The 27,235-nt window shown below is 40.0% G+C and overlaps 1 long non-coding RNA gene across 1 annotated transcript in view; it reads left to right on the forward strand.

Annotated features, from left to right (window-relative positions):
- Positions 1 to 26,228, forward strand: part of LOC120441285 — a 34,445-nt gene extending 8,217 nt beyond the window's left edge. Inside the window, exons 2-3 of the long non-coding RNA XR_005613957.1 lie at positions 4,997 to 5,216; positions 26,006 to 26,228. This is a non-coding gene — a long non-coding RNA (uncharacterized LOC120441285). The remainder of the gene's footprint in view (positions 1 to 4,996; positions 5,217 to 26,005) is intronic.
- The last annotated feature ends 1,007 nt before the right edge of the window (positions 26,229 to 27,235 follow it).

Consider the following 27,235-nt stretch of genomic DNA (forward strand, 5'->3'; position numbering starts at 1 on the left):
GAGTCCAGTTAATTAGTGGAGAAGTGAATACGATTGAACATTATATGATTTGCTCCCGGTCCCTGGTTTGTTAGTGCGGATTTGGGGTGGATCAGCTTTTGTGCTCGACAAATGAGAAGTGAGTAGCGTGGTGCCGATGCACAGTGTCGTTTTGTGGACTGGCGACAGTCTCGTTTCATGGGAAAAACTTAAAGGAGGCCCGCGTTATCACAGGACCTCATTATCTCATGTCTGCAACCATCTTTTGGGAACAATCCCTAATCAAGAATGGCACAGACCTACTTTGCAGAACTTTGGTATAATAGCTCTCCTCTCTCTCTTTTGGTCTCTCTCTCTCTCTCTCTCTTGCTCTGTCTCAACACACACACACACACACACACACACACACACACACACACACACACACACACACACACACACACACACACACACACACACACACACACACACCCTACGGGTGCCAATGACAGCATAGCAAAGTGATCCAGGGACACTGAGATTGTTTTGAATATCAATCCATTTAAAATAACGGTGTCTGAAAGTATTCACACACAGAGAGTCAAACACATCCGCCAGTAATTATAGTGCTGCTAGTAAGCGAAATCGAGCTATCTATGCGCACATTTTCTGGAAATATTTTAGCCAACTGTAATTCATTTTTCTGCGTTATGTTTATATCAAGTTTACATGACCACTACTCAGCTTTGGATACTTCTGACTGGATTAAAAAGCAGCTATTTAGAAGCTTCTGTAAACTGAACTATATTTCTTCATTTTCTAAAAAAAAAAAAAAAAAAAAAAAAAAAAAAAAAAGCTTAACAAAGATGTCTTATGGTCAAATTATGAATAAATGCCGTCTTTCCCGTCCCGATAGATGGACAAATCGATATATTAATATTTCCCTCCCTAAGGATCTACCACACACTGTCCATTTTCCTTTTTCAGTTCTTGACAATGACATCTACCCTGAGGCTATTCTTCTTTTTTTCGGTGCACAAGCCCACAAAGCAGGAGAGGTGGTTCATTTACTTGGCCATAAACCATTTATTTACCTTCAGGTGAGTGTCGCGCAGAGTGCAGAGTAAAGATCGCAGGAGAGATTTACACCTGTCTCTCGGCTCAAATAGAGAAGCCTAGGCTACAGAGATGGCCACTGGAGCCAGTTTGTCTGGGGCTCTGCTAGACAGCCCACCCTTTACTCCACTGTGGATTAAACAACATCATAAAAAATGGCCATCAACGCACACATTGTAAACAGATTATTCTCCTCGGCGCCTGGCGCACAAACTAACTCCACGCTGAAGGCAAGACGCGTCCGGCCAAGCAGCGCTTGGTCATCATTTTTCAATCGTTTCCAAACACATTTCTCGGGACATTTCCTGGTCATGTAAATACTGATGATCGTTTGATGTCATGTCTCCAGGTTTGTTCCGCAGTGGGGACTACTGATGGATATTAGTAAGAAAAAAAAATATTTTTGCAACATACCCTGGTATAGAGCACTGAATATGTTTTAAAACTATTTTTTGAAGGTAATATGGTTTGATAATTAAAACATAATCAGAGCAATATCACAGCAATGGATTTCAAAATGACCACTTCAATTGAGAGTGTCAGTTATTAATAATACATAGGCTACACCCAGTTTTTTTTTTTTAATTTATTTGCTGTTTTTCTACTTCAGTTTTACCTGCTATCTTACTCCTGTATTCGGTTTGGAGGTTTTGCTACAGTGACTATTGTTGCAACATGTTAAAGTAGCTTTAAAATACTCCGTTCTCTAAAGGTTCACACACAGAAGCACATTAGAAACTGATTCACACCTTGATTTTCAATTCTTTCTCCAGCATTCAGTGCAGTCCTTTTAAGCCCTTTACAAAACTGAAGACATGCTCGCATTTTCTGCTTCATATCCCTCCCACCACACCACATCACCTGGTGTCTGATTGCAGGCTGGCACAAACAGTGTGATAAGGATTACTCTGAAAATATACCCTATGTGTGCGTGTGTGTGCGTGTGTGTCCTGAGTGTTTTGATTCAGGTGTGAAAAATGGAGGTCATTTGTGGATTAATATTCAACCTTATGACGAGGACAAGGTAGAAGTCACACAATTCAAAACTCCACGCTGTTTGACATTCTTAGGCAGAGGGTTAAAACTTCTCAAAAACCTCCCTCATTCGCAAAAGCAAATACACACACACACACACACACACACACACACACACACACACACACACACACACACACACACACACACGGTGCATAAAGTCAGCGGTTACTTTGTGTCCAGTGGTGATGCCAGTGAATTTTATTCCCTTTTGATGATAATATTTTTCCTTCAGTGTGAGACTGGCAGCTTGGAGGCTGACTCATTATTTATTTATTTGCAAATTAAAACCTTAACATTCGGGTCATTCTAAAGCAGGTCTGCAGTTGCTCAAAACATCATCACACTGTCAGCATGCACATGTTCAGTAGTTCCATTGGTGGCTTAGATTTTATATAGAGTTATCATGTTTGCACTGTTGTTATTTTTTTAAATAGTTGGGGTGAGGAACATTTTCCTTTTCTGTTTTTGTCTCTCTGTTGTTTTCTTTTTTCTTTCAGTGAAGATGCTGCTGGGGCTCACTGGTGTTTATTCTTGAAATATGGGCCAAGACTCAAAATGGGTCATGGATCCCTTTTAGTGGCTCTTTGTAAGACTGCTTGGACGTCCCTGGGTTATAGGGCCAGGGTAATTTTATTCAGATTGGATCTGAAGTTTACAAATGTCACATTGACTAGAATTATATACTAAAAATGTTTTTTTTTAAACACTGTTACCCAAATTTTACTTGATTTAGGACTTAAAGGTGCCTTTGTGTAAACTGTCCTTGTATCTTCTTGTGAATTTTCAAGTAGTGCTTAATCAGCTTTATATAGTTATCCTGTTGTCAACTGAACTGCCAGGTTTTTTCCTTTTTTTCTGCTCGTAAGATTGACTCATTCAGTCATTTTATATGTGCCTGTTTCTCTAAGAAAGAGGAGGATTGGCGGTGTACGTGTATCTTGGAAATCATAAAGGGAAGCCTTCCATCTAGCGCGCCATAAGGAAATAGAGAGCGGGAGGCAGCAGGAACAAAAAGAGAAGGGTGATTTCCAAAATGGCTCGACCATTGAATGACAATTGCCAGACCCCTCTGCCCTTTTTCTTTCACTGCTCAGACTACTAGAACTAGCATAATAAAGGGACAGAGAAAAGAACCAAAATGTGATTTAGTCTGATTTGAACAAATCATTTGTGATTTAAATTTGTCAGGAAAGATGTCAATAGACACAGACTTTCTCCTCACACAAAGACCTGTGTCTATTCTTTTGCTTCCATTTTATTAAATAAACTGAAATAGTAGTCGGGGTTCCACCGAGGTGATATTTTGCAAGCACTGCTTCTCCCCTGTGGAATTCCTGATGCTCTTGTCAGTGGAAGCAGACTGCACATGCTGCTGTTGATCACATTAATTCTGTTTCTTTTTGTTTTAAATATGCACCATTCAAACATTTTAATGAGGCACTGAAAGGCTGACAGCTTTTTGGGAGTTTTGAAATAAAGAGCTGAAACAAGAAAGCACAAAAAACAACATGTAAAAGATTAAATAACCTTTAATCACTTAAATGTTGTTAATTTATATAGTAGTGAAATTTAGTTATCAAAATACACATGTTAAATCTCCTTTGAAAAAATAGACATCCAACAAGCAGTGTACTGTGGCAAATGTATTACCAGATCATCTGTTTGCAATTGTATTACTGCAGTTTACCTGTGAATATTTTTGTTATTTTCCTCTAAATAAATATTCCCACACCTTTTTTTCTCCCCGAACTCAGCATCAGTGTACAGTGTTTAATAATGTTTTCATCCTGCTTGTTAATACAAGGCAGAGTCAGTGAGCAGTCCTACATATTCCCTCATCCGTCAAGGAAAGGAAGATTTTTTGCAATAAATAATTCACCACTGATAGCCAGCCCTAATGCCTACATGAACAAATCTCTCAGTTACAGCCATCTTGGGAGTGAGCCAGTCCAGTAGAATACTTAATAAACAAATACAGAGCATGACAAGCTCTGGTTTCATTGATGTCTTTCTGAGAGGAAAGTACTTGAAGACAGTCGGTGAAACAACATCCTTTCCATGCACGAAGGTTTAGGGGTCAGGTGTGGGTTATTGCTCTAAGAGTGTGTTGCCCCCTTTGCATTGTTACTGCTGAGAGTCCTGATAGATTTAGAGTCTGCTTTACACAGCATGCAATTTAAGTTTTTCTTTAGTGATGAGACATTCGTGTTACGATCTTACACAATTTAGACAGAATTAAGCAGACATGTGAATCAAATGCCCTCATGCACTCACACACAGGCATATCTGTTAAATCTATATCACAGGCTTTTTAAGGAGGTTGTCTTTTCTGTCCACTTTTAAGAACCAGGGCTGAGTCACTATCTGAGCCTTATATCAGCCACATGTTTGCTGGGACTAGAAACATAATCCAGACATGATTCCCCTAACTCGGCCCTTTGGGTGAAGGGGCCATGTGTGTTTGCGTGTCTCTGCGTCTGGGCATCATCTTCTCAGAGTGATCTTTCTGAGCTGTGCAATAAATTTCCTTTCACCGGAATCTATTAATGCAGTCAATGTTTTTTTTTTTCTTCTTTCAGTAGGGCTTTGTTTTCTGATGTGCAAGCCTTTTTATAGTTCATGAAGGATTAAAAACACCATATTTATGTTCATGGTTTTTTTGTTTTTTTTGGTTGAGATTACACAACCCGATGTATGTTTGTGATGGGATGGGGTTGTTGTTATTTAGCCTATTCGTGTATCTGTTGCAAGACTCCATGAAATATTCAAAGTCCAGTGAAAATTGATCTGGTGATCTGAAGTCTCTCTCTCTCACTCTCTTTCTCACTCAACCCCCACCTCTCTCGCTCTCTCTCTCACTCCCCCTCTCTCTCCCTCTGACCAGATCCCTGTGGAGCTTCCTCGAAGAAGGATCCTAATATCACATATCAGTTAGATGACCAATTTAGGGCCTACATGACTGCTGCAGCTCAGCGCTGGAGCTCAGATCAATGGAATACTGTTGGGGATACAACGGACCACACCCACACACTGATTAGACCCTCTGATTGGATGTCACGTGGATGTCTTGACCACTACCATGGCTTTCATGCAAATTGATCAAGGTAATTTTAGCCCCTCAAGTGAAACTTGAGTTGTTGTTAAGACCTCTTATAGTTGTTCATAATCTAAAATGGCTTTGACTAATAGAAATATTATCAAGTGAAGCAATTTAATATACTATATCATCTCCTACTAAATTAGTGGTACTCCAGTGTGTCATCTAAGATTATTGCTGCTCTAGTAATGATATCTTTAATGTAATATCTAAAATAGAGCTTTATAAGATTATAGAGTCAAAGATAGTTGAATGGACTCTTACGATAATCGCTCATAAGGCTATGAGGTTATCATCTGCTACAAAGCCCTTCAGCCTGTAGGCCATTTTCATACAGCGAAAACCTCATGGTTAAAGTAGCACATATGTCCAGAAACTCAAACACACACACACACAGACACATAGAAGCTAAAATGCTATCAGCAAAGCAGTTGTGCTATACTATTGTATCCACCTACCCAGACTGTAGCTGTTACGTGCTCCCCTAAATGTCTGTGACACTCCACCTCACCTCTTCAGAGCAGCACGGCGCTGCAGCCTGACTAAATGAAAAACAATTTGAGGAAACAGGGAACAATCCGAGGCAGGCTCCAGCGGGCTGCCATAAAAAGAGGGACTGCCTCTCCAGCCTTTCCCTCCTGCCTTCAACTTTAACTCTATGGGCTGATGAAAGATCAATGGGCCGGCTGGGCAGCCGCTCCTGTGCCTGCTGTCTCCCAGTGCACCAGGAAGTGAGCCAATTACAAAACACCAAGAAAAAAAAGAGAAAAAAAAGAAGAATGACAAACCCCTCAATCCTCATGGATAAAAACTGAGTGATTAGTGAAATAGTTTTGTGTGTGTCTGCGTGTGAAAGTGTGTGCTTGTTTTCTTTTCGTTCTTTCTTACAGGCAGCTGCAGCTTGACTTACTTTAAAAATGCTGAATGCTTCCATTATGTGACTTTTCAAACCCCTGTGCATCTCTAGCCGTCCTTACCTCAGCCTGTTTAACACCCCTTTAACCCTCCACATCCAGCCTCTGGCGGCCTCGCTTCTGATCTGCACCAGCTAACCAGCCCTCTGGATCTCTGACAGGAGTAATGGAGGTTGGTGCTAGGGCTTGGTGCAAACACACAGCAGCAGACAAACAAATCATGTTAAGTCTCTGCTGCCAGCCATGGCAGCACACTCAAAGGGGAGCCGGTGCCCTGCCAGGGAGGAGGGTACACCCATTTTCCCAGGGAGGGGGTGAGAGCTAGGGTGAACACGAGGGAGGGTAGCGTGGAGGCGAGGTCTGGTCCTTATCGAGGCCGGATCACAGACACCTCCGCCCCTCTTGGCAGGAATGCATACAGCCCCTGTGGGAGGAGAAAGGGCAGAAGAAAGAAGGAGGAGGAGGAGGAAACAAGCAGACATAAAGAGGGGAAGTAGAAAGGGAAAGAAAAGAGTGAGTGAGGGAAAGTGAGTTACTGAATGAAGCTGGGAGACAGACACATGAAGAGGGAGAAAAAGGCCTGCCCAGATTAAGAGAGGGAGTGTCTCCGAACATGTACACAGACAAAAACACACCAATCACGACACTCTTGCTGGGTTGAGAGCACCTCTGAGAGAACACATAGGAAAACAAACAGGGCATTAGGCTTCTTAAATACCATCGTAACCATGCAACTGTGGTTATCATTACCACAGTTCAGTCCCAGTCTAATGTGATGTGTCACTGAGAGCAGCTGATGAGAGATCAGAAAACCAGCACTGTAGTTACACGCCACAACGCTGTCAAACTTGTAGCTGATCAAAAAAAAATTGTTTCGACAGTGTCGATTTTTTGCTGAGGTAATTGTAACCAAGATTTTAATCAGTAGTTATATTTTTTTCTTTACCAAAAAAAATATATATATATATCACCTCAAATCTCAAACTGTCAGTACACATCAGAACCTAAAGTTAAAGTACTGAGCAAAGATCTTTTACTTATTTTACCTGGGAAGGAAATATGTATGTTTAAAGCCTATAAACATCTCAACCTAGCATTCCTGCATGATGGCTGCAAGCGCTTTGCGGTCATGTGTAACGACGAAGAATAGATTTTGTTGGCGTTTAGGGGTTCACGTACAGTTTAAGCATTAGTGTTCCAAGCAGTCTTTACATTTTCATTCACCCTCTGCTCTCCCTCACTCTTTTCTTCCCTCCTTCTCCTTTCGTGCAGCGCTTTCTGCTGTCTTTTTGTAAATGCTAATATATTCAAACAGTTATTTTTTTACTGTAAAAAAATGCCTTACGGTTTAAATTGTGGAGATCTTTGGCATACTGTATGTTATGCATGCTCCGCTGAATGCCCTGGAGGGATACTGCTGCAACAGAGACGTGAGTCACACTACAGTGTACATACTGTCTTCTGTACACATATGCCTAATCACTCTACGTACCTTTGAAGTGCACTAGTATCTTTGATGGTATGATCAAATCATATACGAAAAACAAGTCTTGTAGCAATACCAGTGCAGCTCGGTAATCCCCTACTTAAAAACTCCTTTCTGAAATCTCTCTGCTGTTTTAAAGGTGTATAAAAGGAAACGCCCATGAGTCTCCTAGACAGAGATATGAGTCTAGGTCTTCCTTATAAGACCTTCTTTAAGGTAGGTAATATTGCAGAATTTTGCAACTAATGATAACAATAACAATTAAAGTCACAAAGCCATTTGCAGCCATATATGTACTGATTTACTGTTCTCCATACTGACACTGGCCCATTTATGCTAAAACGAAACATCTCCTTTTCTAGTTGTCAGATACATTTAGTTTTAAATGAGCAAAATTAATATAGATGAAAATAACATTACAAATTAAAAGGCAGACATAGTAAATTGGGTGGGATATTAACCTTAATCTACATCATTATTTTATTCCACCAGAATAAAAATCAAAGAACAAAAGACAAAATAGCTGTGAGCATTGTGGTAATGATACTTAATAGCACACACTAAATGTATGTTTGATTTATATTAGGATAAATTATTTGCAGGACTTTAAAATTATTGTGTTTTATCACCAAAGTTTTTATAACTAAAAGAGGCATTTTTGTTTTTAAACTTGCCACATAAAATAGCATTTATACAATACAACACAATGTTCTGTGCTAAGTACTACTTTGGCTTTAATTGAATGTATCATTGTCCAGATATAAACTAATAGACACTATGGTTTATTTTTCCCATTTAAAAGCTATTATTATTATTATTATAAAAAGTGGCACTGCATCACTTGAAACAACTGTTTTAGGGCCCAGTATGTAAGTTTAATATATTTGTGCTAAATGTAAATCAGTTCCTTTACTTACAGATTACACAATGTATGCTGCATTTCAGCAGTGTATGCTCTTTCTCCCATATGCTTTTATTTCTCATCTCTGTGAAAAAACTCTGAAAAATCTCACCCGTATCCCATCTGCTTGATTGAAATGAGTGGCAGCAAGTCTAACTTATTGCTAGCACATGTGACCAGGTGAGTGAGTGTATGCGCAATGGCCTATCACACGGCATCCTGTTGCCTATCAGCACCCTTAGATGAATCTCTGCCTTCATTAATGCAGGTCCACAGCAAGCGCGGTTTTCCACATCTGGCTTACTTTGAGTGTTGTGAGTCCCCTTTCGCCCCTTTAACCTTCTCCTGCTCTTTTTCGATTGCCTAAAAGTCGCCACTCACATTTTTGTACTTCTCGAGAAAAGGAAGTGGAGCTGGTGTTGTTGTGGTGAGGGACATCAAAGAGGTTTGGACGTCACTCATGAGCAAGCAGAGGGCAGAACCTGGTCAATAGCAAGGATTTGTCATCTAATAGCCCCTCTGGGGCGACTTTAGGTTTAATTTCAGAGGTGCTGAAAGTAAGGTTTTATGGAGTATGCCATGTCCAAAGGTCCCTTTGTTTCACATATTCTTTTCATTACACAGATGCTAATTTCACAGATAATGGTGAAGCAAATGTTAGTTTGTTTTTTTCATTTTTTCCAAACAATCTGATTTTCCAGTGCTTCAGTGGATTCGGTCACATTAAATCATATTCTTACCTTTTTAATTTAAGCAAAACCCAAGAATCTTAAAATTTCGACTATATTCATTAAAAGTTTATTTAGATGTTTTATCCTTGACTTGCTTTTTCTATTAACCAATTTCTGATTTTAAATTGTGAATTTACTGCTTACTTTTTAGTTTTTATCTGACCTGGTGATGATGTCACCAGGGATAGCCTGTCATGTAACACAGGCGGCAGTAACTCCAATTCCCTTTAATATTGATGTTTCCCTCCCCTTGTCTCTCCATCAGCAATATATTTAATGGTCACATTCTGTGCCTATTCAGCACAAGAAAAACGAGACCAAAGTAAACATGCCAACTCGAGAGCAAAAGGCATTAGTCTTGAACTTGAAATAACTGGATTGCATTTAATGAGACATGCGTAAATTGAGAGGGAAGGCATTTGTTTTGCTCCTGACTACATGTGGCGAATTAACTGACAAACAGTGAACTTCTCAGACTTTCGGTCTGCGCAGTTGCATCAGCCATCAATACAAGCTAATGATCTGTAGTCAGTGTCAGTCTGAGGGTTGTTTAGAAAAAAAAGATGCAAATTTAATGGCTTGATCCATTATGATTGAAGTGGTTAACTGATGATTTGGTTGTAAATTTCTGTCTCATGGCTGTCACTGTCTCTCCTCCCCTTCTTTCATCGTTCCTTCTGTCTATCCCTCGTCGACTCTTCGTTTTGCTGAGCCCCGTGCTCTTCCTGTTTTGTGACTTGCATCTGTGTTTATTCTGTTCCCTTAATCTGTCACTTTACTTACAGATTGGAAATGCATGGTACTTTTTTGAAATATTCACAGCTGAAATCCATCTAATTGTCCAGTTGAAATCCATCTCATAAAATTATTCGCAGTTGTGCAGTGGAAACTGTTTGCGTTGGCTGACAACCAACGGCAAGCTCAACAAATGCCAAAATTCAAGTTTCTGGGGGGATGCTAGGGTGCTGCTTCTGCTGCTGTTGCTGCTGCTGCTGCTGCTGCTGGAGCAGATGTGCTGCCTAATTGCAGAATCCAGCATGCGGAAACTATTCTTCTCAACCATTTCAAACCATCCGCAATAGGTGTCACTGCAAGGTTAAACCAACTTCAAAATGCAAGCCGTGTTTCCATTCCTCAATTGATTGTGTGGTGCTGTGCCCTTAGAAAAGAGGGGGAGAGAAGGGCGGGTGGAGTAGTGAAAGAAGGGGATTTGGTTATGCTTTATATTACTTTGAAAGTGTCTGCCAGTTGTGCACAGTGTGCTTTTAACATTAAAGTGATGGAAAGTTTTCAGTGTTTACACGGAAAAGCTGTTTTTCCCATGCATCTCAAACATTTGAACCGGTGCTTTGAGAACAGGAAAGCTTTAATTTTGACTATGGGACTAAATGCAAGACATTTTATTTTGCACATGCTCTCAAAAATATTCCCCGAGTGTAGCTACAGAATATAGCTTATAAAAAAAGAGCAGAATGCTTTGAATACTTTCTTGAAAGATACTAATTTAGTTAATCAGTAAATTGCAGCAGTTACCCAATAATTATTGTTGATAATAATTGAAACCCATAAAACAAAGCATAAGACTTCATATTATTGGGTCAAATGCCACAGAAACAAAATAAAAGGAAATTAACACATATTATTGACTTAGTGATGTCAAATGTTTGATGGAACAACTTCTGCACTATCAGTGTGTATCGGGACACTGATAGTGCACCTTTTCTCCTCTTGAAAGTGTATCAGCAGGTTTTAAGCTGAAATCTTGAGATGATGACATCATGGTAACACATATGCAGGAATAAATGGTTGACAGATGAGTAAAATACACAGAGGACTTATCACTAGACTGACAGATCAAAGGCAGAAAACAATAACTGAAAGCTTATAGATTCTAGCGTATCAGTAGAAGCGCCTGATATGACATTGTGAAGGAGTTCCTGATAAATTAATCTTTGCACTGCTGCTTAATATCTTGCTCACGCGGACATAGTTGAACTTGTTGTGAACTTGTGTTTTGTCTCTGTTATTTTCTCATGAGTAATTCTGCAGATTTTAGCAAAACATCTGCAATTACTGTCAGTTCTCTTATGTTATTTCTGTGTTTTGTGGGTTCATTTTTAGAGGACTAGAAAAGAGAGTAAAAGACAGCTTGCGACTTCATACATGTGAAGATGCATTTGTGCGCCCCTCTGTGTATCCGAGTGTCTCGTCCTATGTCTGGCCAGCCGATGCCACATCTGTTTGTCATGTTAGCACTTAAGCGCCTGCAGGAGCCATGATGCTAAGTGGAGACAGAGGCCTCTCTCCCACTCTCTCCATCCACCCTTTCTCCTAATTACATTTGTTCATTAATCCATTTTCTGCCCACTTCTCTTTCTTGTTTATGTTCTTGCATCAGTGGGCTTTTGCCTCCTCCGACCAGCAGACAGTGACCTTTAAGGAGATGCCAGAAGACTCTGTAAGACAATGTTACCCCTTCACCCTCTCGCTAAATGCACACATACACACACACACACACACACACACACACACACACACACACACACACACACACACACACACACACACACACACACCCTTACCCAGTCCCATCCTTGGCCCCTCAGTATCCCCTCAGGCCATCTCCAAGAGGCTAATGGAGTTAGCCTAATGTCTGCGCAGCGCCAGTCATAAAACTGATTTGAGGCTAAAGGCTTGGTGCCGAGACCACCACTCTGCCTACAAAAAAAAAGAGAGATGTGAGAGAGACGTTAAAAGAGCGCGAGTGTATCTTTAGAGGGAAAGATGTTGGGGTGGCGGCAATGGTGTGTGGGGCAGGCTAGCGTAACTACGGCAACTGCAGACAATCTAATTGGTATTGACATCCTTGTCTCGGAGGAAATTTGACATCTAAGGGCAAATCATTCTATTTAGTCGCCTGAATAGTCTCCAAGGCGGGGCCTGAGGAGCACAATCACGCTGTAGCGTTGTTCTGGTCCTTCTGTCTGGGCAAGCTCTGCTACGCAGCAATCGATCCTAATCTGATCGGGGGCGGGGAGGAGGATAAGCGGCATGTGGAGAAAAAAAATGAAAATAAAATCAAAAGCTCTGTTGGGGTAATACTTAACAAGAGGGAGTACAATTGGGTCCTGCTGGGGCGGCTGTCTGTAATGCACTTGTGCTACTGTAGCATGGTTAATGTATAGAAAAACCTGGGAGTAATGGCTCTTCAGCCCTGGTGGCCAGGCTTCAAAGAAATCTGCTTGCTTTAGCTAAAAGACTGCCAGGCTGGGCCGCCAAAGACCTTCATTTTGTTAGAGCATCAAATATTGCCCCCTCTCAGGACACACAGACACTCTGATTTTATTATCCTCACTCCCCTGAGAAACTCATCTCATCCCTCTTTTTGTTTGTTTGACTGACCATCATTGTGAAAGAGTGAAGTAAGGCTGTCCATCAAATGGCACACACCCCCCCATTTCTTAGGTCAAAGAGGAGTAAAAGCGCTCGGTGGTGTCTCAATAAGCTGACACAAGTGACAGCAGTGGTTTAGGTGGGGCTTTATTAACTGGATGCAACAGATTTACAACACAGTTCATAGTACAGCTTAAGGAGCACTTCAGTTTGTGAAAAGTGCATTTTTGAGATGGAATTTGCTGTTTTGCAGTGTCTACTACAATCATGCACTCACAAATTAAATGCAACGGTTAAAAAAAAGAGAAGTAAGTCCAGTCTGAATAATTATTTAAGCACAGCAACTGCTTTTCCTGTGCACACATACAGAGAGGGGCTATCACCAGATCCCGACCCAATTAAACACCTGTTGAAGGTTTTATACTGATATGTTAGACTGACAGTCTCCATCCCAATCATTAAAACATTATTATTATTATTATTACTGACGATAAAGTCCTTCCCCCCATAATACTCATCCTTTTATGAATCCTTTTATGCTAGCTTTGGTTCTGTCTCTTTTTCGAATGCTACAGATTCAGACTTCTATCATATTGTGCATCTGAAAATCTCATTAAACTCACAACCTGGGTGACGTATGTCACACACATGCATTGTAATTGTTGGTATAGTCAGTAATTTCAGTTTCCCCACCGATGTGGCATTACAAACTGGTTAGTCATAATAAGATAAACAAAAAAAAAAAATCAATATTAGGACCTTTCTGTTTAAAATTTCTGTTATGGTTTGGCAAGGTTTGCAAGTTTTCAGCATTCAAACATTCAAAAAGACATCGGCATGTTTCAAGGCTAAAATTAAGGTTAGGCAAGTAATACTTATGGTTAAAGTTAGACTAAGTTTCTAGAAAATTAATATTAGTCAAGGAAATGTCCTTTGAAGTTGTGTGTGTGTGTGTGTGTTTATCTGTTGGAAAGACAGAGAGCGTCTCACTATCTGTCTAAGTATGTGATGAGGGTGTATAGCACTGATTGCAGTAGATATCAGCCCCAGATACTTAAGTCATAAAAGTGTGTCTCGGAGCCCTGTGGCTGTGCAGGCCCCGGTGCCTGATGTTATCAGAGTTAAACAGTGGCCACTCTATCATGACAGAAGTGGACAGAGACATTCCTGTATTACTAGCTTGAGTCAGGCCTGCTGCTGTAACTGGGGGGGCTGGGATGGTGGCTTACAGAGTACTGCAGGAGCGCAACAGACAGTTTGGGAGTGGTGTGGGAGGTAGCCACATTACTGGACTGGCTCCTAGATTATTTACAGCAGGGTGTTGTTAGGGCTTTGCTGTACTTTCTTGTCAGTTGCGTAACTAGACTAACAGGACAACAAAAGGAAATGGAAATGCCCAAATGAAGTTTTGTCTTTTATTATAGCCTCATTTATCTTCCTGACCTATAACAAAGGCACGATTAACTTACTTATTTCACTTGTGTTAATAACTGCGAGTACTTTGGATTATTCATACGCTCATGCCCAGTATTTAGGAAGGCAACACCTGCAGAAGGCAGGATCATATATTATGTTGTCAATGCTTGATGTATGATTTCAGATTGTTCGCATTATGTTTTCTCATGTGTGTGTCTGTGTCTGTGTCTGTGTGTGTGTGTGGGTGGGTGTCTGTGTGGTACACCTAATTCACTCCAATTTATTCCTGACTTTAATGAACCTGTTAATATATATGACAGTAAAAGTATTGTAAATGCTTACTTACTTATATAATCACAGAAAATGTCAAATTAACTTAGCAAAGTATTGAAAATACTGAGAGTGCAGAGCAGAATGATCTTTTTTTGTAGTTATCAGAAGAATTATCATTGCAGCTGTATATACATGCAAGCACAACACTAACAATGTAGCTGTTTCATGTGGACATCATTTTTAACAATCTTTGCTTTGTTTATATCAACTGGTCATATTTTAGAAGCTTTTTGCTTATTTTTTTCCCTCATTCTAAAATAATCTAAAGCAGCTAATTAATGTCATTCTACAAATGCTAAAAAATAGTTAAAGTAGTGTAAAATGCAGAATCTAATTTATACACTTGAAAAGTAGAGGTGTAGTGGTATTTGTTAATATAAAATGCAAATGAAAGAGGGGTAAAATGAGCTTCGTAGCATTGTACCTGTGAGAACTGGAGAGAATGGTCTCTCCATGTCTAAGGATGGCTTGACGGGTTATATCTTAATTGTCCACTTTCCTTCATGTCCTCACTCATTCCTCTTGTCTCTTTGTCTCTGACCAGTAGCACTGAGCAGGGCTTCAGAAGTCAGAAGTCATAGGTCCCATAACAGAGACGGCATATCATCAGATAGGGGTATCAGCACCTCTAGGGCCTCTGTGTGCCAGCAATTGTCTCTGGTCTGGATTAGTTTTTGTATCTAGTTACAGACTTTTATTCCCGTGGAGTCAAGTTCAGCATGGCACTGAGGGCCAGCAGTGCTGCTGAGAGCCCAGTGATTTATGTGTTGCTGAGTGAGAGCAGCAGGTTCAAGTCAGAGGTCTCTGGGCAGGATAGCTGCCATATATGTTTGTGTATGTGTGTGCGTGTGTGTTAGGATGTGTGAGAGAGAAAGTGTGTACTTTTCACAGCCTCACTCTATAAACTTGAATGTGTGTATATGTGTGAGAAGCTGCATGAGGGCCAGTCCAAAGTTCTCGGCAGGGTGCCCTAGTCTATTTGACTTGGAGTGGCTCCATTCGTTTGACTGTGGGCATGCTTGGAAGGGTTTTGGTGCTGTAAAAATAATGACTAGCTCTGAGAGGCGGAGTCATCTGTGTATGAGCTGTGCTGATTGGTTGACGTGAGACACTGAATGAGGAGTTTTGATGGCAGAGAAATCTGGAGAAAAATTATGCATGAATTTGTTCTGGCAGCTTTAAAATCACCCTTCAATGTCCTACAACATTAATCATGTGGCTTTGGCGATCATGTGACATATTCTTGCAAAAGTGGAAGAATGCATATGTCCTCCAAGGCCCTGTGATTTAATTACTTAGGCACACAAGTGAGGTCACCACCTTCTGTTAAGGTTTCTGCGTTTTTTTTTCTCTCTTAACATTTAGTGATTGTTTATTGAAAACAGCAGCAACCTTGTCTGCGTGTTTTGATTTTAATCAGACCTGAAAAATATTTTCATTTTCTCACTATGTGATGATACTGTAAACATCTATAGGTGGGTTTTTTTAGGTTTCATTTTTGGTTTAATCCTGGAAAAAATCAAGAACAATACTGAAGATATTTAACACATCTGATTTGTGTTTTCTCTTAAATGAGATCCCAAATTTCCAATTTCTCCCACCTTTCTTTCATGTTCTTTCTTCCATGTTCGCCTCCAAACTTTAAATGTAAGAAAACTTATATAATTTAAACATATAGTGAATAGAGCAACCTGTTGCATACCAAGAATCAGCTAAGATAGTTAACGCAGTTTGAGTGCAGGCGATCTCCATCCACCCGTATCCATATTCCTTTGAAATATGATGTCCTAAAAATGCAGCCATATTTATTCTCGATGGTCCGTTTTGGATCCCTAAGATATTTTAAAATGGGGCATCTGTCCTCTGGCCTGGTTAGCCATCTGGATAAGATGGGACAGGGAGAAGATGTTAATGCACTTCATGATGAGAAAGGAGGACGACACCTTTGACCTTCCCTAGCCTTTGACCTCTGCAGCCAATACGAAGCCACTGATGCTATGGGTTTCCTATATCCAGCATATGCTGGCCAAGCCGATTCCCGATAAAGAAATTCTTCATTTGCCACACATGGTTTATATAGCCACTCTCCCCTGTTGTAAACAGCCAGGCAGTAAGAAAATAGATATTTACCTCACAGGCTTTCTATTTGATTGGAGAGAGAAAAATTGACATGCATATTGGATATGCTGCTTTCGTATTTCCACAAATGCTAATGCAGAACTGGTTGTAGAGACCTAAACAATTCATACATGTAACACAGAGGTTGAGAAGGGATATGTCTGTGTATCCTACAGTAGTTTCTGTAACCATTCCCTTACATGTGTAGAGATGCATGAACAAGCAGCAAAGATTGAGCGTGCACATTTTGCCAACCGACCACAGTTTCAGTTTCGTGTCACAGAAGCTCATGTCCACTGCTATGTAAGAGGATCTGTCCCTAAATCACAGCTGCACTTCCAGGAACCACCACTAGAGTGACAGAAAGAAAATCTCCTGTGCTTCCCCCTTTATGGCTGTGACGGTTACAGTAGTCAGTACATTGACATTTATATAGTGTTTCCTTTGGGGTGCAGCCCAGGATCATCACAAGGTGTCCAGAGATGGTGGCTGGGTGAAGTATGAAGGTGGTGGGCTGATACCTTCATGTGCAACGCTGTGTTATTTGAGACTTTGTCAATAATAACTTACAGGAAATGACAAATATCTATCTATCTATCTATCTATCTATCTATCTATCTATCTATCTATCTATCTATCTATCTATCTATCTATCTATCTATCTATCTATCTATCTATCTATCTATCTATCTATCTATCTATCTATCTATCTATCTATCTATCTATTTTTATGGCTGATGAAAGAAACGTTAGCTGTCATTCAACAACAAGTGTGTCCTCATTTTCTTCACACATCCAGTCATACATGTGATAGGTGGCTGTTCAGGATGCATTTCCAGTCATCTGGCCAGTCCTGTGTGCTAAACATTGACCTTGTGACCTCTGCTCATGACCCCTGACCTGTGATGTTGACCCCTTGTACAGGGGGATGGGTTTCTTATATATCTCGACTGGTCGTCTCCATTGACTACCTGCCAGGCACCTGCTCTGAGAAATGAAGCCAAGGCGAATGCCTCTCTTGGGAGTCTTTTGGGCTCACCCGACAACAAGGCCTGGCTTCAGCCCTGCATTTGAAAAGGCTTTGAGTGGCCCTGGTAAACCAATCTCCCTAATTATCTATTGAAAGAACATTCCTTTTCCTTGCCCAGTCATTACCTTGATTTCAATTGCTGAAAAGTAACGTGGAGGAGCTAAAAAGAAAAGAGGAGAGGGATAGAATGTGGAAAAACATACATGCATGCATGTGTACATACACAGAGACATATAGAAATGAAAGAAAAGACCATACGTCTTGCTGATTTAATTAAGGTTGATTGTAGGTCAGAGGGAGCAGATCTGGGATATAAATCCAGGATACCGTGGAGGTCAAGGCAATGAAGAGAAACTAAACATGAAAATATTGCCTTTAGCTGGATTGTGCGGCAACAGTAATTGCTATTAGGGCAGGGAGCTAGGGCATGTGGCCACAAATCATTACTACCGTGAAACTATAATATTTTTAACTGTCAGTGATAATTGCAAGAATGTAGTGATGGCTAACCATCATTCATAAAAAGCTAAATAAGGCCTTTATTTCATAGACAGAAACAACTCAGTCTTCCAAAAGCAGGAAAAAAACACATTCTAATAAAAAGTGAAATTTACAAGAACACAACAAATACATTGTAGAAGAAATACAGTCCATTTTTATAACTGGGTGCATCAGAAAGTTACAATCCCTTTCAATAACAGGCTTGGGGTATCATACATGGTTCTTCCATATTGTATCATGTGATACTCTGATGATGCAAACCTGGATATAATTGGCAGTTTTGCATTAAGAGTTATGCACCCCTGAAATGACATAGTGGGATCATGTGTCTCAGAGGTGCTAAAATAGATGCACCCTTTTAGTGTCTACTTATCAGACCCTGGTTCTTGTACATGTTGCTAATTAGTTCCTGTAGTTTTTTTAAAAAAAAAAAAACAGTGTTGTTTATTATGCTTCACAATGTAATTAAATTTTTTTTTAAAAGGAAACCATCATCTAAATATCAGCAGATCCCATAACAACCCACTTTAAAACCAGAACAGAACAACAGCCTGTTAGTTAAGAAGGAATTTTAACAAAATGTTGTTGCTGTGCATTAGGTGCCATTGTTAGGGGTATCTACACGTTGTACCGCTGGGTCAAGAGCTTGGAGACACTCACTCAAGAGCAGGCTCTCGGGGCTCTAGGGCTGTTCTCAGGAAGCACTCGATGCTTGCATGCAGTTACCATGTAGTGGATGAGATAAGGGGGCACAGAGTTACACTTTGAAACTAAATATAGGTTATGACAAGCAGCATTTAGTTTGTCCTTCATTCTCATAATGCCGCAGTCTCATACTTATTATTCTTCTAATGTTGTGCAGTTAAGTTGGTATTCTAGTAAGCTTAAGTGCTCTGACATCTCTTAGTGAAAATAAAGAGTTAAAGAGGTCCAATAACACAGGTTTGCATTGTTCCCGTGGGTTTACATATGCATACTTTGGGTCTTGGGTGCTAAAATTTTCTCAACAAACAAGAAAAATAAATATATAACGGTTAATGATGTATAAGCAAATTTAAGTGATTGCTTCTGTACCTTTAAAGTGATGTGGTGGTTAGTTGTGGAGACAGCCTTTCTTTAACCCCCCCCCCACAAAAGTCCAGCCTTTGAACTGCCCCGAACGACTGTCTGCCTTAAGTTCTTTAATCTCCAGCGGCCTGTCTCTTCAACATCAGCACCTCTAAATGTCTTCCTACCTTCAGACATCTTAACTGTCTACAGCCTCTGATCTCAGAACACACACACACACACACACACACACACACACACACACACACACACGCAAAGGCGCACGTGCACGCGCACGCACGCACGCACACACACACACACACACACTATTTTATTTTATTTTTCTGCTTTTCCTTAGACATCACACAAGGTTCTGTTTTTTTCTTTACATTTTTAAAATGTGTGCACTTTAAGCATTCAAGCATTAAAAATAAAAGCTTTTACTACATGCCATGAATTTCTTTTTGCTACATTATTGTTAAAATTTTCACTCTTACTTGCAAGTGGACAACAGCAATTATCCTCTTCTGTGAAGATGAAGTCATTATCAAATTTTATGAATCATGTTTTGGTAATACCGAACAAACAGTTATTTCAGGATCTTATATTTGGTTTAGTGGATTTTGAGTCATTTCATAGCGAGTTTACGTGCATAAGCAAATTGTTTTGTGTGAAGTCAGTCTGCTCTGTAAAACGCATACAATGTCCAGTTTTTCTGAATAAACAATTATCTTACAAAATACTCCATCTTTCTAAATTCTTTTCACAATACGTCAAAGTATGATAAACTTTTGAATGTTTTTCTAAATCACTGAATTACCTCAAAAATACCAAGAAATACTGAGATTTACCTGAAAGACTGAGTTCATGGAAATAAAAAAAAAATACAACCTGTCTCTTTAGGATCTTCTTGTTTTTTTAGGTTTTGGTTTAAAATATATTGAAAGATACTAATCATTGTGCTGACTGTTACTTCTGGTGCCTCTTCTATAGCAGACATAGTTTGGCATGTAGCATTCATATAGCTTGTAATCATAGGATCTTTAAAGGACTTATTTTTCAGAACAGTGAGGATGTTTTCTTAAATGAAAGGTTTCCTTGCAATTCTGATAAGACTGTCCTGATGATTAAACAAAAACAAGCATTTTTTCATATTTTCCCAATGGCAGTATCTCTCCAGAATTCCACAATGTTTTCATATTTGTGAACCCATCTTGTTAAAGATTGGAAATACTTTCGATTTACATTGAGATTTTAATGGACATCTTTCTTTTTTCCCCCTACAAGGTGGTCTCTAACCCCTTGCTCCATTTACAATGAACACACGTCTCCCGAGTCTAACAGTTCCCATATTCACATGCCCACAATTTCTTTTATGGATGCCTACAGTCACAGTTGATCCCTGTTACCTCTGACATCCCCTTATGACCTCTGACCCTGACCAGAACAAGGCCGCCAGGCGTCACCATACAGTTACAGTGGTCAAAATAACAGACCAATATAGTGATGTGGTTTTATTCTCAGCAGCTGTGACCATGCTCACAGCCTCAGTGTGGTTCCTGTCAGGAGCAATAAGCGCTGTGACTTTCAGCTGTTTCTCCTTACAGTTATCTCTTATGGAGCCTCTAGGCTCCTGTCCTCTGCACCAGCACCAGAATACACGACTCTGTCACTGACATCACACAGCTAAGACTTTACAAACCACGCCTGCATTATATACACATTTGTGCATTTGTAAAATTTCACATGTACACATATTTGAACACATGGGAGCAGTCCTCATGAGATTAGAGCCATTACATCAGCCTTCAGAGGTACTCCAATAAGCTCTGTGTAGACAACGGTTCCTCAGTCACATCATTTATCATCCAGGCCAGGACCACTTCAAGGCCCTGAGAGGTGCATGGTGCTGAGGTCAGTGGTGGGGGTGGATCTCTCTAAAGAGTTAGCAACATGAGTGAGGGATGAGCTAGCAGTGTTAAAGTTACCATAGGTGTTATATGTAATCATTGGAGGGTTTCAAAATTCAAGTTTGTTGGCTTAAAAAAAAAAAAAAAAGACTGAGTGCCACAAAAATCTGGTGGTTACAGGTACACGTACTAATCACTTCATTAAACGCTTTCCATTGGCTCAGAATTTCAGAAAACCTATTTCCTCAGTTCGGGTAAGTTTTTCTCAGGTCCTCTCTGCGTTTTTAACACTAAAAACTGTGCATGCTTCATGCATTGCAGTAGTGTACATGCACTGGTTCTTCATTTCCTCTTGGTGTTCGGATCACTGACAAGAAAGCAAGTGTCTGATTCACTTGGATCCTTTCATTCACAAACGGACCCAGCGAGTGTTCGGTTCAGTGAAGTAAATCCTTCATTCATGAGCTAGATTTCTCCCTTTCAAGCCAGACAGCGTCCTCCCTAAGGAATAGAAATGGCTTTAACTTTTCCATGCTTTGTCAGAGCTGTAATGAAATCCATTCTACCTCGGCAATGCTTCAAACTGATCCACCAGCAAAAAAAAGACAAAAAAAAGACAAAAAACCTACAACTGTAGATTAAGATTAACTTTCATGAAGCAATAAGTCAGTACTTAGTAGCTAAACACTTCCATGTACATCACATTCCTCCAGCTGGCTTACGATAAATGCATTACAGTAGCGCCTTAAGGCACCGTCAGTGTCATCTTGTATTTCATTTGTTTATGTTTTTGAATTGATTTGATTGATTAGTTTGAAGGATTAGATTGTCAGAAGGAAAAAAATGTTCAAAAATCAGACTTCCATGCTCAATATATTCTCATACAATTCAGTTTTCCTCAGAAGAGGATGATTTAGCAGTGGCATCACATCAGTCACTACTGCTCCTCGCTTACCCCTTAGCTTTATGGATGGCTGAGAGGACTGTGAAACTTCTCTTACCTCTTTGTGAGTGTGTGTGTTTGTGCGCATGTGTATTGTGTGTGTATGAATTGGAGGTGGAGCTGTGGGGTGAGTGATGACACCGGTGGTGTAATCCCACCAACATCTGCTTCTAATCTGCAACATGAAAAAGACACTCGTATGACCCCGTACGTGCCCCCAACCATCTTCTACCCCCACCCCGCTCCTTCTGCCTGATGTTGCTCTTTCTCATTTCAGCCCAAATCAAACAGTGTATCGAGTTACGAAAGATTTTGACCACAACTTGCAATCAGACATACAAAACAGGGAGTATACATTTGTTTTATGTGCATTCTTCCGTTCCCCCACGCTGTACTTCAGGAATTCCACTCAGTCTGCTGCTCACTGCATGTTTTGTTTCAGCTGCTTTTTTTTCCTTCTCTTTTGAGACGAAGCGCAACAAAAGGAAGCGGATAGTGTCATTTTTTTTCCCCATAAAGCAAACCTGTTAGTTTTCAACATTTAATTTTTCACAACAGTGACAAAACAAAAGTAAACAACATCAAAAGCGACGACAGCTTCTAGGAGCAAAGCCCTTCCCTTTTTGAAGCCCATCCAGGTCCAAATCTGTGATGACATAGGAAGAGGAAAAAAGGGAGCAGCGAAAGTACTCGGAGCTGGAGATTGTGGGTGTACGTACAGCATGTGGGGACTTTCCAGTGGATGAAGATTGCCTCAGTAGAGGAAAGTATTTATTTAGGACTAATTGAGAGAGAAATACCTCTGCAGCCAAACGCACAGCTAGAGCAGATGAGCAAGAAAGGGATGTGGGTGATTGAAACACGGCTGCAATTTGTTTTAACTGGCTGTAGAAGCAAGCATGGCAGAGCTCTTAGGGCTTGGTAGTTGTAAATCTGGAGCCTTTCAGGAGAGTTGTCGGTTCATAACCTTTCTTTTTCTCTGTCCCTCCCTTACGCCTCCCAGGGGTACATTTAGCTGAGGAAATGGAGCTTTTCTTCCCTTTATTTGGCTTCCTTGTCACCGGCAAACTCTCTTTCCCTCTCCCTCTCTCCCTCTTTTTCTCTTTTTTTCTGTTGGCGTCTGACACACACACACACACATACACACTTGCCATGACCCATGTTTTTGCAGGACCCCCTAACTGTTTCTGTCCAGACCAGCTAAGCCAGGACAAGGACACAACACAGATATACATTAGAGAAAATCACTTCCCCCTTTCAACAGCAGTGGCTCTGGGATGTTGTGTAATTCTTCCGTGATCTGCGTTGTCTCCTTTTTCTCCTTTTTTAAGTGTGTGTGTCCACTTGTACGTTAATTTCTATTTGAAAGAAATGTGTGTTGCTTTCTTACATTCAGATGGAAGTGATAGAAATGCATTGTGTTCAAAGAGTGTTTAAAACAAATGGCAAAACAATAGAAAGTAATGAAAAGCACCTTACCTATATGGATGACTGAGAACCTTCACAGACATATATGCAGTTTTACTTCATGTAAGCTGTTTAGAAATGTCTTTATTTTATTTTATTTATTTTTTTTGGCTACCTACAAGTAAATAAAATGTAATTCATGTCGGTAATGACGGTGTCCTGTGGTCATTTTCACCATCAGCATGTATTTGCTGTCCAGTTAAAATCATACATGTCCAAAATAAGTGATTTTGATGTTTTATAAATAGAAAACTGTCCTCAAGGACAGGCTGAATAGGGGGTTTATTTTGGATGAAAACTTCTGAAAACAGGGACTTTTGTGTTAACCAGAGATATTATTACATGGCTTCCGGAAAGACATTGTAATTTCCAAAATTTTCTGCTTGCTCATCTCTAATAAGTGTTCCTTTGTTACTGAATGAATCAGTAATAGTCTTTGTAAAACTTTTATATTTTTAAAAAAAATGTATTCAATACGATTTCAGTATTCCTTTGTTCATTCTGCTAAATGAAGTGCTTTAAATGCCTTAAAATAAAGAAAAAAAGAAAAAAACTTAATTTTCTTTTTTTAAATTCCACATTATTTTAAGTGGGAGCCAGAATCAGGAGTAACATGAGATTATAACTCTGAAAGCACAGAGGTTGTCATCAACCCAGCAACCCTACAATAAAAGTAAACAAGACAACAACCTGAGCAGCTGAGCTGTACACATAACCACAATGACACCAACAGAAAACATGTGATCATCACAGAATATGCACACATTTTACCAAACATCCCGAAGCTCTACTAAACCAAACCATCAACTTCTCCCACACTCTCACTCGGGAAGCTGGTATTGAATAGCAGCTTCAGACTGCAACAGAAAAACAAAGTGTTTTGCAGCGTGTGCTTATCAAAGAGACTTTTTTCAGGGCCATTGTGCATGTACAGTTATACTGAAACAAAATCTTTGAAGATATTATTTGTTATGTGGGTAATAAAGGGGGAAAAAGGTATAAGTTGCCTTTGTTATTGTTAATATTACCAATCCAACATTGTTACATTTACCCGTGCATAGTTTTTTCAACAGGCTAAATAAATCAAATAAAGATTGTTCGCATGTGAGAATTTATTTGAGTTTTATTGTGATTTAAATGAACTCATCTGTAACCTGCAACCGTTACAGAGGGAACGTGTGAGCGGATCTCCCTGTTCACACCTCAGGTTCAAGGCCTCCGCCTTTGCCAACCTATTGGCCTGTTTTGTCATCTCCTCTCTCAGAACACACACGTCCACAAACGCACACACACTTTCTCTCCTTCACCCCCAATATTCCCTTTCCTGATTCCTTCCTTCCTACAGAGCATTGACTGAAAAAAGTGCGAGTCTCTGTGGTGGTAGCAGCATTTGCGCACAGGTCTAAGGGTTACACACTGCTGCATCCCAAAGAGCTGTGCGCTTCTCACTCACCGCTGCGGGTCAGCACTCAGAGTTTACACAGGGGGCAAAGGTGTTAATGCTACATGCTTTAAAGAAGTACAAGATGTCTTCACTTCAGCTCTAACAGGCACCCTGGGTAAAAGCTGGAACTAATCTGAGGTGTGTGCGTGTGTGTGTGTGTGTGTATGTGTAAAAGAGAGCATAAGAAAGCAGTGAAGTAGGTAAAGTTTAGAGGTGGTCTCGCAGTGTAACAGTACGCCAACATTGTTTCTTCAGCGCAAATAGGAAAGGGGCTTTCGCCTCTTTGCTGCATTTTGATTTTGTACCTGTTTAGAACAAAGAAGGCCAGTTATTGTGCAGTGTGAGCACACACTGAAAGAGCCCATCGCTGGCAATTAAAGCAAAATGAGGAAAGCAGCTAATACGTAAAGATTGTCTACATCATCAGAAAATACAGTGTTTATGAGAAAACGTGTACATATGTCTCCTTTTGATTCAGTGCTTCCTTTTGACTTCAGCTTATGTCGTTTTTTAAAACATTTTGCTCGTTACCTTATTTTGCTTTGCTCTTTATCTGCTTCGGTGATCTTGATTACATTGCATGAGCAGAACAGGCTCATTATTTGTTTCATGCATACTAAATAATCTTTTAAAGTCTAATTGATTATGTGCACATGATCCACTGCAGAGAAATCAGAGTAAAAGGAAATGGAAAACAGAGCGAAAGGAAAAGCAGCCATTTTTCTATCAATTTCATAACTTTAACTTTGCCCTGAATTGATTATGTTTTTGCTTTTTCTTAGCAATAAAGCAGCCACCCAGAAGAAGCTGGGTGCACGTTTGGTTCAGCAAAACTCGACTTAGGTCATAGCACTGGTAATGAATGAAAACACATTTGCGAGCAAATCAATTTTTATAACCTTTGCGTGTTTATTAGATATTCTGAGGCAAATGCAATAAAGTGGCCAAAGCCAATATTGTATGCCATGAAGGTTGGTGGAACAATTCCAAACGGTAATGTCACCTCCAAGGACCGAGCACAAATATTACACATGGACTGAGCGTTCAAATCAAAGTGGTGCGTTTTTACGACTGTATATGTTTCCTTAAACCCACACGAGAGCGCAAATGACAAAATGCTTATTTTTGTGCGATGATGTTTTTGTTTTTTTTGTTTTTTCAGGGTTGGACGCAGACGCAGACAAACACCTTCTAGTCCAAACATACGTGCACACAAACAGTCACACGCACGTCGTCCCCCTTCTACAGCCAAGGGAAGTAATGAAAACAAATGGCAGAGTTCTATTCCCACTGGGACCTGAGGAGGAACTTAGTCATCAAGCTAATTTTATTCTTGTCTGGCTCAGAGACTCCATTTCCTCTGGGTGTTTTTACAAACGCTGGGCTGCACCACGCCATCGGCCAGTGATGGATATGAGGGCCTGATGGCCGGATGGCAGATGCTGGCCCTGTAACTCAAGCTCCAAACACTTGCTGATGACCCCCCTTGCACCCTTAGCATTCCTCGCTCAATGCAGAGTAGCTGCTTGTGTGTGTGTGTGTGTGCAAACTTGTACTTTCCAAACAAACTGTACTTCTATTTACTAAGCTTAAAAATATCATAGCCACACAGTTAGATGTACTGTTTGTACTGTTCGCATATTAATGCTCCAGTACAAAACAATACCGTGAGTTTGTGCTGTAATTTCCTTTCTCAAGCAAGTAATTTTTATACATATTTAACCTTATCTCAATGTTATGATCATCATTTTAAACTATTTAATTAATTTAGGCCAATATTTTTTTTTTAAACATGGCCGATAAAATTAATCAAGTTGATTCATTGAAGTAGGACCTAAAATCTCAAGGATGTTGTTGAATACTAATATTAAAGAGAGTAAATCTACCAATCTTGCAGTTTAGTTAAGACCTCTATAACTCTAAGTGCACCCGATTACTCCATCTTTGCTTCTCCTATATGCTATGAGTAAGAATCATGTTACCGGTAGTGGCAGGCTGTAGTTTAGCAGCTTAAGCAGTGAGAGCTCTTGTTTCTGCTGCAGGCTACTGTGTTGAGAGGCTGGTTAAGCTTGCAACAAATTCAGATTATTATGTAATTTGTTGTTAGACTTTTTGTCTCCGTAATTTCCCAAATATTTGGTGGAGTTGCTGTTTTTGTCAAAAAGACAATGACTAAAATCAGGAATAAACAATAAAACCTAATGAGTGGCTGTAAATCTTTCTGTATGTGGCCACAATGCGTATTTTTCAAAAAATAAAACTTTACTTCTTTTTTTTTAGCTGCAACATCTGTGTTTTAAAATGTTTGAGCACACAACCAAAATCCTGTGGTGTGTTTTCTTGAGATTCAAGCATAATGGATTGTTAGGCTTCATCTAAAAAGCTACGCGAA

The sequence above is a fragment of the Oreochromis aureus genome, linkage group 7, assembly GCF_013358895.1.
Source record: "Oreochromis aureus strain Israel breed Guangdong linkage group 7, ZZ_aureus, whole genome shotgun sequence".
NCBI classification, from domain to species: domain Eukaryota; kingdom Metazoa; phylum Chordata; class Actinopteri; order Cichliformes; family Cichlidae; genus Oreochromis; species Oreochromis aureus.